We start from the raw sequence: 14,092 nt of genomic DNA, 5'->3' as shown, positions 1-14,092 counted from the left end.
TTGAAAAGAAGCTTCAGTTAAATATTTTGGGATCAACCAGATCTAAGTTCCCCAGAGAGAGTAAAGTTTATTGTCAGTCCCTGATCTCCTCTGAGCTGTGAGCTGCAGAGGGCGAAAAAACAAAAACTCATACACACCAAATATACCTACATATCTACACACTCTACACATGCTCACTAATCATACAACAGTCAATCTGTTCCACGTCACTTGGCTTGCTGTAATGTTTTTCATGCCAAGCGCACAATTCATCTGTTGTGCTGTTGTGCTGATTCACCATGGTCTCGTCCTCTGTTCTGCACAGCAGCGTGCAATCTGACTTCCAGGCTACGATCTGGAAAACTGACTGTTTACTATTTAATGGCACATTTAAAAACTGAGGACATGATCTGCTTTGGAGGCAGGCGAGGAGTGTACGACCACGTTCGCAGCTTTGAGCGGCACAGCGGCGCTTAAATGCTAACATGCTTACACTGACAATGTTAAGGGGAACTCTGTTGATTTTACACGTCAGTGTCTGTTCATAGGTCTTAGACACAACTTCGGCATGTGTGAAAAAAAGCCGTGTAAAGCCTTTTTTGTGGCCCCAGAGGGAGCTGCACCAAGATAACGGCGCCACCTGGCCTCTGATTAGACTCTGCTTTGTGATTGGACTGTCCAATCAGATTCAGGTGTAAAATAGGGTCAATATTCTACCTGTAACTTCAGTGTCACATACTTTGTGGGAATTTGGAGGACCGCGTTTTACAGTTTCTGCTTTGTATCTGTACACAGACAAATACAAATCTCTTCTACACCTCTCCACATGTACACTTGAACTTCCCATGCAGATTTATTTTACAGGCTGACAAAGGTTTATTTACAGCTATTTTTGGAATTATTTGTCACTTTACAAGTTCAAAATCCTTTTGACCCTAATTTGAGTCCGTACAGGTGTGAGGTGTAGTCCTGCCAATGACTCTTGATGGTTGTGGGAGACCTTAAAGTCTGCTACTGACCTGAGGGGGACTCTGGCAATTAATATGTCATTAATTAAATAAAGTGACTTTCCATTGCTGGGCAAACCAGGACATTTTAAGCAGATCTTCACGATACAGTATTGAGAAACACTGATTTTTACTTTTTTTTCTGTCTGCTGCACACCAAATTTCTCAGTTCTTAGTCCTAACACAGCTGAGAAGTATTTAATAAAAATGAATAGCGTTTTTCCAAAATAATTTTGTATAATGTTGTTAATGTAATAATGTTCATTGCCCACATTGCACATTGATGACTCAGTTTCACACCCAAGTTAAAACAAAGATATTGATGATATTAATACCTTTGATGCATAGAAAACAAATCCTGATTGCTTTTACAGTCATTTCTTAAAATATAAAATAAAATCATGGTTTCCCTTAGACTGATATTTAATTTGTGATATATATTTAATTTGTAATATACAAATGTTTGTATTTGCCTTTTTTACGTTCAGGCCAGTAAATGTCCCGCTGTTCACATGAAGCATCAAGAAATGAAACTTTTCTCAAACCACTTCACTGAACAAGTAAACTCAAGACCTCCGACACCGTGGGACTTACCTCCGGACCGGAAGGAGAGGGGAGGGGAGGAAGATGTAACAGCCCGGGTATTTTACTCACGACCGGCGGATGGTAAACAGAGCCGGGGGTAACTAACGGCGGCCATCATGTTTTCTTGTCGTCCGTGGCGATATAAAGCAGAAATGGCGCGCGCCCCCCCCCAGTCCCCAAATGTGCGCAGTTTACAAACTCAGGTGGTTGTGCGCACCTGCGGCTTTTCCCTGCACGCAACCGTTTCCTGTTCACCCGACCTCCGACACCGTCACAGGTATGAAAAGTCTCTGCGTCTGTTTGTTCCCCAGTTTGTTTGTTTTTCTCTCATGCTGTTATCATTCAGATCACTGTGTTAAAGACTCGCCGGGTCTGGGCCGGGTCTGAGCCGGGTCTGAGCCGAGTCCAGCTGAAGTGTCGGGCTGTAGGCCGACCGAACAAGTGCCAGACGCGGCCTATTCCAGATAATCCCCCCCCCCATGCCGACCCTTCCTTTAGATGCAGGAAAGAATCACATTACATGACTGCTCTTTTATTAAAGGTCATATTTACACAACACGAATCCTCAAACTAAAGCAGCAAACATCAGTCCGGAAATCATCGGCTGCACTTGAAGGAATGTTGAAAGTTCATAAGCTGCAGCGGTAAGTGAAGGTGAAGGACCAACAGCAGCTGTGCATGAAGTTAAGTTACTAATAATAATCACACAACATAAGGTTCATTTGAGAGCAGTTCTGGCCTAATAAAAGGCTTAAATGTCAAATATGTTGTTCCTGTGCCCCCTGTTGTTTAGGAACATGCATCACTGTCCTAAAGAAATGAGACAGAATCTCCTCAAACACAAGTGGCACTGACTTTGTTTTAATACCAGAGGATGTATATTCCACTAAAATATCAATTTAATGTCATAAGTGACAAATTTCTCTGCTTCTTCTGCATCAGTTTTGAAACTGTTCATTGTGACGGAGATTTGTTAAATCAATCAGGGTATTGGAGGAATTAAATGTTTTGACACTGGGTGAAAAGTTAAGGGATCAACAAAGTGATTACAGTTCAACCCGAGGGGAAACATGAACGTCTCAGCCTCATTCCACGGCAGTCCATCCAGTAGCTGTCGAGACATTTCACTCAAAACCATAAATGTGAACCTCATGTCGGTGCTGGAGGTGAAGTCAAGGGATCAGCAAAACGAGTAGGTCTCATCCTCTAATCCTCAATAACCGCGGAGATATTCCAGTCTGGAACAAAGTGACGGACAGACTGAGTGACAGCGGCGTCCCTGGAGCCACGCAGCCAGAAATAAAACAGTTATCAGGCGCAGAACAGGTGCAGTTTTTACTCAGCAGCTCAGTTTGGATCCAGTCTGCTTCACTGGCAAGTGTTAGATTAAAGTTAAAGTAAAAAACTCTATTTAAATAAATCGCTCGGACATAACAATAAGAATCTGTTGCTGGTGTGTGTGTGTGTGTGTGTGTGTGTGTGTGTGTGTGTGTGTGTGTGTGTGTGTCCGCATTACTAGCTTGTAAATGAGTCTGTGTTGCTGTGAAGTCATTACCTGAACAATCGGTTTTTCCTGGCTCTGTGAAGGATAGCATTCTCTCTCTCTCTCTCTCTCTCTCTCTCTCTCTCTCTCTCTCTCTCTTTCTCTCTCTCTCACACACACATCCACTCTAATGTGTGTGTGTGTGTGTGTGTGTGTGTGTGTGTGTGTGTGTGTGTGTGCGTGTGTGTGTTTGCATCACACTTCCTGCCTTTGAACACAAGGTGGGGCTGTGAGACCTTTGCTAATCACCAGACCTCCCTCCCTCATGTTTCCTCATCTCCTCCTGAACATTTTCACCGCCGTGGTGATGCTGTCATCTTGATGTCTTGGCGGTGGAGTGACGAAGGCGTGAGCTGAGGGGTGGGGAGATGGTGTATGTGGATTTTTTTGTGGTGCGTCTTGTTCTCCCACTCTTATTCAGGGGTGGCAGCGCTTGAGTCAGGTAGATATTGATTTGCACAGGACTGAGCTCTGTGACCAAAGCCACAGCACGCCAAGGTCACTCGAACCGATCATGTCTCTATCCAAAGTGGGGCGAGCTTTGCAGCGGGGCACTGGAAGGACTGGCTGTTTAAAAAGCTTCCCTCATAGTCCCTTCAGCATGGAAAAATGAACTCCCGGCCCAGAATCGTTTGATGCTCAATGATCCTTCAAGGCTTTAAATTGTTTTACCAGGTGTAATCGCCCTCCTGAAATGTCACAGTAAGGCATTGGCTCTTCAGGGACTTTTATAGCTTTTCCTCAATAGTATTGAGTCCTTAAAATCAACTATAAATTGGTATGAAAGTGGATTTTGGCCGGGAGAGAAGAGATGTTACACTTCTCAGGTAATGGAAGGCAAGGGGCATTTCTCTGCTGTCGGATGAAAACACTGAAGGAAAAAAAAAAAAAAAGATTAGCTCCGTTGGAAAATCAAGTCCAGTCAGACTTTTATGCTGGAAAGTCCTTCCTGTTGAATTTCTTTTCATCCCTTTACGCTCAAAATGGACGTAAATGTTGAATTATTTCCTTTTGAATAAAACGTACAAATCGTCAAAATTAAGAGGCTTTTTTTTCCGGGCAGGGAAACAGACCTCATCCAAGGGCGCAGCCGAGCTCTTTATGGCCGTCTTGATCTATTTGAGGGTAAATCATGTGAGACTCACTTTTCAAGAGGAGCTGGACATGTTCCAGTTTTCTCTGAGTCAGAGCTGAACTGCAAAAAGAAATGAGTAAATACTTGCTTCATTGGAATTAAGGGTTTTGTGTTGCCATCATCGCGACTGAGACATATGGTTTGTAACTTTCTCCATTTTTCTTTTTCCTGCAGCTCTGTAAGTAAAATAAATGATTCCTTTTCTGGGTTTCCTCACCTTTATGCATCCAGGAAGCAGCTTTATGGAGCTTGCATGCTGTTTTTTCATCAGCAACCTGATTTTTTATTCGTGCACTTCACACCAGCAACAACTGGGAGTTCCCCCAGCACTTTTGGCCAGTCAGTGTCTCCACTAGAGCAGCTGGGTGCTGGACTCAAACCAGTGACCCAATCCCTCCGTGTCCCAGTCCAGCATCAACATCTGCTGTGTCACGTCACAGCGATTTAGTCTCGTATTCAGCTTTCAGAATGGATTTTTCTTTATTCAAGTAGAAGTTTAAAAGCTCAGTTAAAGTTCATCCACAGAGATTACTTTTCATATGCGTGCTCTTAACATATTTATGCGTATTTCCTGCGCTGTCAGCTCTGTCGGTCGAGGATCAGTTTCTACCCCCCCCCCCACACACACACTCTAAACCCATCTGATTTAGTCATCATACTGTTACTATCAAACGTTAAAACTACTCTTTACTGCTTTCAGCTGTCATTTCACTGCTTCCTTGACACACTCCCTTTCTCTGCCGCCTGTTTTCCTTCAGAGCCGGCCCCAAGTTGTGACTCAGCTCAATGGTCCCGTCCAGTCGGCTCCTCAGGAATCCCTCTCCTCGTCCAGAGAGAGGTCGCCGCTGTCTCCATCGAAAACCTTCATCAGCACCGACTGCCCAGGCTCCACTGGTGGGTGAACCCTCTACTGACGTCACAGGTGCTTTTAGATACTAAATTGTCATTGGTGGATTGCGTTAAAGTTGGAGTTTTCTTGTAAAGGATCCAATTTGTAAGGACATGTAATAACATTTATTTTATGCAATATATTTATATTAGGAAAACCGCCTCTGCTTTTCCTGCAGTAACATCATGTCATGCGTCGTCAGTATCCTTCAGGCTTGACAAGGATGTTTTTCAACGCTACAGTTCAATTTCCTTCCACATTTATCATTTGCGGTGCAGATCGTCCATTCCTCATTCCTGTCGATCAGCAGACCGTGTTCTGCATCGCCTGCGTGCTCTTGCATTTGCATGTTGTTCTCATGTGTGCACCATAAATAAAAACACAACAGGGACCCGCTCAGATGCACATCATCCTCAGAGCTGCTAGGGGGCAGAAAGTTACACAACCACAGTGCAGTGAATCAAAGAGTCAAACATTTAAACGGAAAAGAAAGAAAAGAATAAAAAGAATAAAAAGACAAACATTATACCCAGCTAAAAAACTGAGGCTGAATTTGTTCTTATGTTTTTTATTTATAGTTATTTATTTTTATAGTTATTTTATTTAATTCCCAGTCAAGTTTCCAGTGCACTGATGTCATTTTGGACAATAAAGTTTATCATCACATTATTATATTATGTATCAATATCTGAATTTTTTTACTCCCTAATATCGGTATCGCCATTGGCCACAAAAATCCAATATCGATTTGGCTCTACAGTAAACTGTTTTGTTTTGGGTTCATGATGTTTGGGTTTTGTGGTTGCCTGGCAACAGGTGAAAGATTGAACTGTCATTGTCGTCAGATTGTTGATCCTGATGTGACAGGAAGTTTGTAGAAATCAGTGTCTGTACGTTGAACACAGACATACTGTATGTTTCTTGAAACGAGCCGAGTTTTATCTGATGAAAAATACAGTAAATGTCTCACGGTAAAAACTTTAACAAAAACAAATTGACTCAAGCAACTAGTTAAAGTGGAGACAGCGAGCGTTATTCCCGATACAGGTGCTTTTCCTCGCACAGCTTGCTCGTTTCTCATGATAATATCCGCCCTCGAAACATATTTCCATTCAGCGGAGTCTTTTCAGTGCCGTGGTCGCGGCTAAATTTACGGCCTAAAGAGCGCTGCGAGCCTGTCGAGAGTAGAAGTGTATAACTCTGGGAATCAATTTTTAGGACCTTTTTTGTGTTTTTTTCTTCTTCTTCTGCTTCTGGGACACAGTGCGCACACACAGCTTGGCTGCGGCAGGCCTACGATCAATCAGCGGCTATTCAAACACTATCAACCATGTTGTGCCATGGAGCCACACAAAACTCCTCTCCAATTACCGACACAATCACCTCTGATTGCTCATCATGTGTGTGTTGGTCACTCTCCAGAAGGTCGCTGTGCTAACTGGCTGCGCGTGAGCCGGATTTCTTCTTCATGACTCACAGGGAGAGAGATCTGATATATTTAGACAAAGAAGAACACATATACATCATGCCATATTGTAAGGCGCTGGCGTATTTTTCCTTGTCATATTCTTTCATAGGTTATTTCTATACAGTTACTAGCAGATGTTTCTCTTTTCCCTCACTCACTCGTTATTTTCTCCTCTATACCCTCTACACACTCTGGCATCACAGGTGCTTTTACAGGCCGGTAATAAAAGCTGCAGCGGCGACTGTAATGGAGCGCGAGAGAGACAGAGCGCTGCTGCTATTTCTAGTTATTTATTCATACTCGCAGGGCTGTTTTAAACCAGTTAACATCCAGACTCCTGACGCCCTCTCTGTCTCTCTCTGTTCCCAACAGTAAAATATTAATAAACTGTTTTGTTTGCGGCTCTTTTTTTTTTTAAAGCAAATACACGGCGGCCTTATCGTTTGCATCGTCCTCACAGTGTAAATAAGCAGAGGGAAGTATTTAGGAGAGTTTGCAGTGTGGGTTGTTTTTCTGCTCGGCGGCAGGAGATTAATGGCTTGTTTGCATTCCCCGCGTGCTGTTCATCGTTGCTCTGTCCCAAGCAACACACTTGCTGTATACATGCAGGACATATAATGGAAGATAAATGTGACAGGAAGTGGGGGGCATTCTTCCTGGGGGGTGGGGGGGGGGGGGTTGCTGCGCGGAGAGGAAGCAGCGTTAGAGGAATTCAGTGTGAGCAGACGAGATGTCGGGTCACTATGTTGTAGTTTATGTTGATGTTACGATTAGTGTGTTTAGTGTCCGATCTCTGGACGGCAGTGGAGACGTATCTCTAAACTAACTGTGATGATGTAATCTGGAGGAGCCGGGTGGAGGTGGGGGGGGGGATTTGAAGGCTTTTTGAGTGGTTGATAGCACTGAACCCAAAATCCCCAAATGTCAGTAGCTGGGAAGAGAATAAGAGCACGCTATAAGGATTTTGTGGGCGCTATGGCAGATTTTAGGATTTGAAAATAAAAATGAAACTTTGAGGTTTTGGATCTCTGTAAAAATGCCTCGAATTATGATACGTCTCTGGGGAAATATTAGAGCCTATACAGATTTATGAGAGTATGAAGTGCCATGAATCTTTTTGTTGTATACCAAACCTTGGGCTTTAGTGCTGTAAAGACATTTGTTTATGTTATAGCAACATGTTGAGATTTGTCGGGGTTGTACCCGTCTTCATATTTAGAGGTTTTGTGACATTTTTTTTTACTATTTTAGGAACTTAATAGCATTTTGGGGGGAAGCCATAACACATTTTTCGGGTCAAATTTGGGCGACCTTTTACCAAAGTTTGGGATTTAATGATCCACTAAACAAAGTTATTGATTATGAAATACACTTTGGAGAAACTATACCACATTTCTGTTGAAATATAATCAATTAACAAATTTGCAGGCGTCATATTAATTATTAGTGATATAAAAACAGCCTCGGGGTGCGGAGCCTCCCCTTTGGGGTTTAGGGGAACTGAAAACAAATGTTTATGTTGTACTGAAAACTTTTGGAGATGCTGCGCCACATTTGCGTTAACGCTTGTTTGGAAAGGCTTTTTTTTTTCGGGGTAGGTGAGCAGAAGCTGTTTCAGCATCTCTGAAAACGATGTTGTTTTTATAGCCGAGCAAGATGTTTGGCAGGAGCAAACGTGGAAAATGTTTGTTTATTCATTGCAGAAAGCTGGTGGGTTCGCACATTAATCCCCTGAGGACAGATTGACGTCAGCCTTTGAAGTCCAACAACATGATCATAATCCCCTTTTGAACTCCAACATAATTGGTATCAGTTGTTGAAAGGAGGCAATGAATGAAAAACTGACTGAAAAAGTCTTGGTGTAGCTTTGCCTGCTAATGATTTGGCTTATCTGCCTAATGAAACAGCAGATCACTAAATAAATGTGTTTGAAAAAAGCAAAAGGTTCCATTCCTGCAATCTAAAATCCATCAGTCAACATTTCAAAAGGAAATAATCATTTCATCATCAAAGCTCCATTTAATTGGGAGGCAAAGGTCTGAGGATGATAAATTGTAATTCATAATCTGCTTTATATTCAAGCAAAAGAAAAAGCTGCGGCTTGTTTTAAATCGTGGAAATAAAAGTTTGGAATAAAACTTGATTAAAAAAAATATGATACAATCAGGTGCAATCAAAGTTTCTCACTCCTGCAGCCTGACGAGACTTTTCCTCTCATCAAGTCCTAGCAGTGTTATCAGCATACGAAACAACGAGGGGGGTTGTGTCTGAATGAGCTGTCACTGGATTCACACGTGTTTCATCATCACCACCGTCATCATCACCATCATCATCACCGTCATCATCACCATCATCATCACCATCAGTAGTAGTAGTCGTCTGCTTAAGATTAAATGTTGGAGCTGTTCAGTAAAACAAACGCCTGCAGAATGATGTTTTTTATTCCTACATGTTGACATGAAAACTCCCTTTTCTGTTGCATCATTAGTGAAGCTGTGCTCTCTGTTGTTAGTTCGCTCTGCCGAGGCCCGGCGGGCTTTCGCTCCAATTTTTTTTTTTTTTGCTTGGAGTGTCATTAACAACCCATCGGATGTTATTTGTGGGAAGAAATCCATGCAAAACATAAATTCATGACAGAGGAGAAGCTGTTTGCTCTATTTCGGCCGCATCTATTTTTAATGATGTTGACTTTTTCTGGTGAGGAAAAAAAACAAAAAACAAACAAACAAAAAAACAAATGAGGACACAGAGAGGATGGCGTGCAGTGCTGTGTTTGCCCTGCAGGTGACAGCAGTGGCTTATTGAAAATGCAGACATACTGTACACAATCACATATAGCATGAACACACTTTTTCATTCTTGTGAAAACCACGAGAAAGTCTCTGGTTTATGTGATAAATTGTTTCAGAAAACAACTCTTCTCCTCTGTCGCCGCTGCAGCCGGCTCGCCGCTCGCCGCTCTGCCCTTTTGTTCGAACCTGCAACTTGAAACGTTTTGTCAAAGCGAGCTCCATCACGAGAAAAACAAACCATCAGCAGATCTGCGCTTGTTTGGAAATAATACAGCAGGGGAAAAAAAATACATTTTTCTTTTCACAGTTGTGCACAATTCCAATAATGTCTTTGGAGATCTGAAGTGCTGAGGGGAGGAAATCAATCCCTGACTGCTGCTGTTCTCACCAGACTCCAGCTGTGTTTTTTCCCACTTTGCCCACTAAAGGAGAGCAGTGGAATTACTGACTTCCTCCGAAGGTTTAAAACTGTAGTAAATAAAATGAGGTTTTCTCTGTACTCTTGTTTTTATGACGGGTCCATTGGCTCAAAAAAGAAAAACAGGAAGAAAAAAAAATCACATCTAAGGTTTACATTGAGTTAACTAGGATGCCATGGTAACTGCTTCAAGGCAGTTTTTCGACATTTGGGACGGAGCGCAACATCCAGGGGCGGATAATCTGATATAATTGGTAGAAACCTTCAGCAGAGAACAAGGTCTCCTTCATGATTTTGCTCTGGGAAGCTGTGAGGTTTTATTAACCTTACTTCACCCGGACGAGGCTTTTGCTGAGCGTGCATGTTGTTTTCTAGAGACGGCCTGCTTCACGTTCATACGCCTGCACAGACTGTCAGCTGGAAGCCGCCCAGCTCCAGCTCTGGAGCAGCTGGCTGTTATTTGCCTCTCTGCTCGGCAACAGCGGCGGCAGCATAAGGTAACTCAGCAGACAAAAGGATTACTTACAGCAGTTCAATTTTCAGCAAAGAGCTGTAGAAGATCCTTTTGAAAAGCCAAAGGCCACATACATCACCCGTTTTAGCTCCCTTTTTACTGGGCTGTCCTGGAAGTAGAAAGCATCTCATAAAGTCAATTTATATGACATGAAAGTACTCGGGACGAAGAGGGGAGGTCTAACATTTGGCAAAAACCAGAGTTTCCCTAAAAAGAGAGCCTCCCACAGAGAGAATAAAGGGCCCTCGGCTGTGCAAAAAATGCTAATCATCACCGAAGCACACGCCCATGTGTTAGATTTAAACTCGTGTAAAATCCTCTGTAGATACGCTCCCTGCTGCTGAGGATCAGAGTGTAGGTTTGTCTCCTACTGGATGACACAGAAAACGTGGCGTAATAACCTTTAGGAAGGACATCCTCCGTCCTCCTGGCAGGAGGCAGCAGCAGCCAGAGAGAGGCGAAGCATGGGGGGGGGGGGGGCTTCTGTGTTTTGGAAGGAAGTGATGAGGTGGTGGTGAAATTAAGTGGGAGAGACGTGAGTGAATTGTATTATGTGAAGAGAGGAGCAGCAGTTTGTTTTGAGAGAGAGAGAGAGAGAGAGAGAGACTCACGGTGAGTTTGTTCTGAGAGCGACGGTAATAGTCAGATCACAGAGATTTCATACGGCAACGATTCCCCTACAAAACTCTCATTTCTCTGTGTGTGTTCCACTCTCAGATAGCTGCAGAAAGGCCACACAGAGAACCCCGCGGTGCACACACGGCGCCTTATCGCTCAGTCGTGCCGCAATAATGTGACTGTTGTCAGTTACGCCGCTTGGCATTTATTTGCAATGCTTTGTAATCCCCAGAGGAAGATAAGTGGTAGAGGCGTTCAGGTGGAGCGCTTTGTGACGGAGCGTGCAGCGATGCTGAGATCTTCCTGCCCACGCGAGAAGCCAGGCAGCTCGCAGATGCAGCACTGATGGCGAACACACACACACACACATGCACATGCACACACACATAATCATTTAGACACTCAGGGGCATACACATGCTGGCATACATATTCAGATGCACACTTGCATAATTTACACATCACTGCTGTCAGAGGGAAACGTTGCATCTCCAAAATGTTTTAAGGAGCTAAGAAAAATATTTATTCCAGAGCCAGAGCACGAAGCTCCCTGAGGGCCAGAGAGAGAGTTCGTCCAACACCGGACCACAATGTGAAAATTAGAGGGAGTTATATAGTTGTTCAAAGGGGAAGCCAGAGTCGGTTCGCTTGACACGAGGAGCAGCTCTCAGCTTTGACTCTAAGAAAATAAACCTGATGAAGTCATCAGCGTTGTCTGGGCTCGAGCTCTGAGAGCAGGAAGCCTGGATTACAAACTATGAGCGTGGAGTTTGACAGACGTGTGCGTTTCCCAGGCAGGTGGAGTCTTAACAGAAGACGCTGGTGATTTGCATCAAGGGGGAGTGATGCTTTGCCTGAGGACTAAATCTGACTACTGAACTAATGATGCTAGCAGCGTTTAGCCACATGTGGTGACAAATGACAAATACAGGTGGGGAAATGAAGCTGGTCAACATCAATTATCAATTTGCCTTTACAGCAAAGACATTAGTTACATTACTTTTTGGAGTCTGTGACTTTTCCATATAACTGAACATCCATTACATCCAATCCTCACGCTGGTTCATACAGGACTGATCAGCAGCGGGTAAATCTCTCTGTATCTACGGTGATTTTCCCGCACGGATGAACCACCAATGATTGGTTTGTCAGAGCTGAGGAGCAACTACATCAGCTCGGAGTGTGGTGGAGTCTGTGGCAGGAAAAGCTTAGGAAACATCCAAGAAAGGTTTCTGATGCTCCAGATAAAAAGAAAGAGAGGAAGGATTACAGTTTTAAAAAAGGAATCCAATCAGCTTTTCCTCTCTGGAGAAAGAAGAGAAGAGACTGAGGGCTGACAGGTTGATATTTGCAAAGTATTTTAATAATATTTTTACCTTTACTTTACCTAAATAATGCATTATTGTCTTGTTTCTAAGCATGCGTTGACGTTGGTTGTGTAATTACTCTCACTGCCAGAAGGGGGAGACAGAAGCTCCACGCTGCAGGTTTAAGGTACTTGCTCGTCCCTGCAGTACAAAATTAGCTCCAACATTACCAGCTGTTACATTAAAGTGATCGATGTCTCAACAGCGATACTTCAGTATTATGATGCATATTATTCTGAAACGGGCTGTTCTGTAGTAGTTTTGCTCGGCTGCTGATTCTTATGTCCTTCCACTTAAGTCAGATTTGAATGCATGACTAACGTGTAGCAGAGTCTCTCTACACTCTGCTGCCGCTGCTGCTTCTACTGAAGTCACAGATCTGAGTCCGTCCTCCACCACTTTATATTTTACATTCAACAGGTGTTGAAATAGAACCAGCAGCCAGTCTACAATTCAGATATGCGGTGTTTACTGACCAGCAGCTAGCTTACGCTACGTTGACGTAAATGTGACAACAGACGCCAAATCATGTCGTTTAACTGAATGAAAGTCAAACCCTGATCAATAAAAGTTCATTCAAAATAAAACACAAAACAACATTTCACTTAAATAAGAAAAAGAAAATGAATTCAGACAAATATGAGCAGAGGAACTGACTTTCATTGTAGCTGCCCATTAAAATACAAGACTAAATCATAATGAAAATTAATACAATTTTTGGAAAAAAAATAATTAAATGAATTCCTCTCAGTTCACCATTTCTTTTTTTAATTCACCACTTTTCACCCTAAAGCATAAAAAAAACATTCAATTCACCTTGATTTCTCCTGTAATTCATCCCTCAGTGTTCACACATGCACGTAAACAAAGCTCTCAAAGCCTCGTCTGCACACATGCTGCCATTCAATTTACTGAATTGCATTTGTTGTGGGGGATTCGCTCACTTTACGAGATAGTCTGTGATAACTGCGCTGCTTGCTTTTCCCTCCCTTCAGCTTAAATTGCAGTGAAAAGCAAGAGTAGAATTGTAAAACACATTTATCTGCCTCCGACAACCGTCTCCCCTCTGAATAATTAATGCTCCAGGCTTTATGTCTTGCTGGTTTGTGCTTGGGGCTTGTTGACTCGGGGCGTGGAGAGTCCGGGCCGCCGGCGTGGCGGCCTGGGGATGCATGCAGCCGTTCATCCGACCTCTGCAGCGGCCAAACGGACCAAACATTTCTTCAGTAACAGAAATAAATAATCGCATTAAAAGCAAGCCGCGCTGACCATGAGTACAAGTTAATGGAGGTGAAGTGATGCAGAACGGAAAGTAATGCGAGTGTGAATGTGACGGTAAATAAGTTATTATAGCGCCCTGATAACATACAGTACCTGTACATATTAAACTGGTTAGAGGGTAATGTGGAACATTTTTTTTCACTGTTGTAGTTTGACAGGAAATAATGTCGAGTAAAATGAGATCGATACCAAAACGGCAAGGAGGGAACTATTGAAAATATTTAGTTCTTCCATAGGCTGCTGCATTATATGAAGTTTGTTTCTCTCTAATGACAAAACAATATCATCCCACAAAAGCCTGATCTACGTCGCGTGTTGCTGTGGAACCGAATCTGTGTCTGGGACGCCACCTGAGGCCAAGAGAATAAAACAAGTCGTGAGATTGTTGTTGCCAGATTCGGGCTCCATGTTGCTGTGAAGGAGCAGCTCATCCTGCACGTCAGGAGAGACTGTGAGCTGATGCTGCAGGCTGTGATCGTCTCACCTGACATTTTGAC

The 14,092-nt window shown here is 43.1% G+C and overlaps 1 long non-coding RNA gene across 6 annotated transcripts; it reads left to right on the top strand.

Annotated features, from left to right (window-relative positions):
• Positions 1–1,542: 1,542 nt before the first annotated feature.
• LOC130172571 (uncharacterized) lies at positions 1,543–9,025 on the top strand. 6 transcript variants are annotated; one of them, XR_008828285.1, is made up of 3 exons: positions 1,543–1,848; positions 5,008–5,143; positions 8,829–9,025. It is a non-coding gene; the product is annotated as an uncharacterized LOC130172571 (long non-coding RNA). The 6 variants fall into 6 exon arrangements; XR_008828283.1 differs by having other exon boundaries at positions 8,802–9,025; XR_008828282.1 differs by lacking the exon at positions 8,829–9,025 and adding an exon at positions 8,310–8,537.
• The last annotated feature ends 5,067 nt before the right edge of the window (positions 9,026–14,092 follow it).

Source organism: Seriola aureovittata, chromosome 7, assembly GCF_021018895.1.
Source record: "Seriola aureovittata isolate HTS-2021-v1 ecotype China chromosome 7, ASM2101889v1, whole genome shotgun sequence".
Taxonomy (NCBI): domain Eukaryota; kingdom Metazoa; phylum Chordata; class Actinopteri; order Carangiformes; family Carangidae; genus Seriola; species Seriola aureovittata.
This window is presented reverse-complemented; position numbering and strand designations above follow the sequence as displayed.